At 37.0% G+C, this 954-nt stretch overlaps 1 protein-coding gene across 1 annotated transcript in view; it reads left to right on the top strand.

Annotated features, from left to right (window-relative positions):
• The window catches only part of ANKS1B (ankyrin repeat and sterile alpha motif domain containing 1B), a 1,816,017-nt gene that overhangs the window by 658,848 nt on the left and 1,156,215 nt on the right, over positions 1-954 (top strand). The window lies entirely within an intron of this gene.

Here is a 954-nt window from a genome sequence, read left to right as displayed (position 1 = left end):
CTTTGGACTAATTGTTTCCTTGTATTTTTGATTTTCTTCACTCTTCTTTGCTCTGAACAGGGAGACACCAATAGTTGGTCACACATAAGCTTTTAAGATCTCATTTATTACTCACCAAAGTAGGATGTAGAACATTATCTTTGTGGACTATGTTAAGCTAATTGACCTTAGTGTTCCCTGAGACTATGGTACTGAACCCCCAGGTTCAGTGACTCATTGCCTCAAGGTGTTTGATTATGGCAGAAGTTTTCATCACTTTATCCCCTTTTTGCTGTACTAACTCAAACAAAACTTACTGCCATCAAGTCAAGTCTGACTCATAGCAATCCTCATTGGGTTTCTGAGGTGGTAAATCTTTACAGAAGTAGTTTGCCCCATTTTTCTTCCATGGAGCAGCTGGTGGGTTTGAACTGCCAACCTTATGGTTAGCAGTCAAATGCCTTAGGCACTATGCCATCAGAGGTCCTTGTATGCTATACTGTATTCATGGATATATTTGCAGCACACACACAAAAGAACTTTGAAGCCTTTTGATAGTGAAAAATCTAGATCAAATGCAAAGCTTTGGGTCCTTCAGAACTTGTTAACCGATTTATTAACAAGAATCATTTTATATACTTTCGTGAATTGTCCCTGTTTGCAATTTATTAGCTACTTTGTATAATATTTTATGTTTTTTATGGCATTTTCATATACATTATTTTATTTATTTGCATTACAAAGTGGTGAACAAGGTGAGACAATTATTAACCCTCTTTTGCTAATAAGGAAATTGGAGATAAGTGTCTTATTTCATCAATGAATGGTGGGGCCTGGGATTGAGCATGGGTTTTTGACTACCAACAAATTTGCTTCCCATTACTTCGCTGCTGGCTCTAAGAAAGAGTACCAGGTAATAACATGAAAGCTAATAAAGGATGAATGTTTCAAATGGGTTGCCAACCAGTGTTGCAG

Source organism: Orycteropus afer, unplaced genomic scaffold, assembly GCF_000298275.1.
Source record: "Orycteropus afer afer isolate SDZICR_OR568_19922 unplaced genomic scaffold, OryAfe1.0 scaffold00177, whole genome shotgun sequence".
NCBI lineage: Eukaryota > Metazoa > Chordata > Mammalia > Tubulidentata > Orycteropodidae > Orycteropus > Orycteropus afer.
The sequence above is the reverse complement of the archived record's forward strand: the minus strand, read 5'-3'. Positions and strand labels throughout refer to the sequence as shown.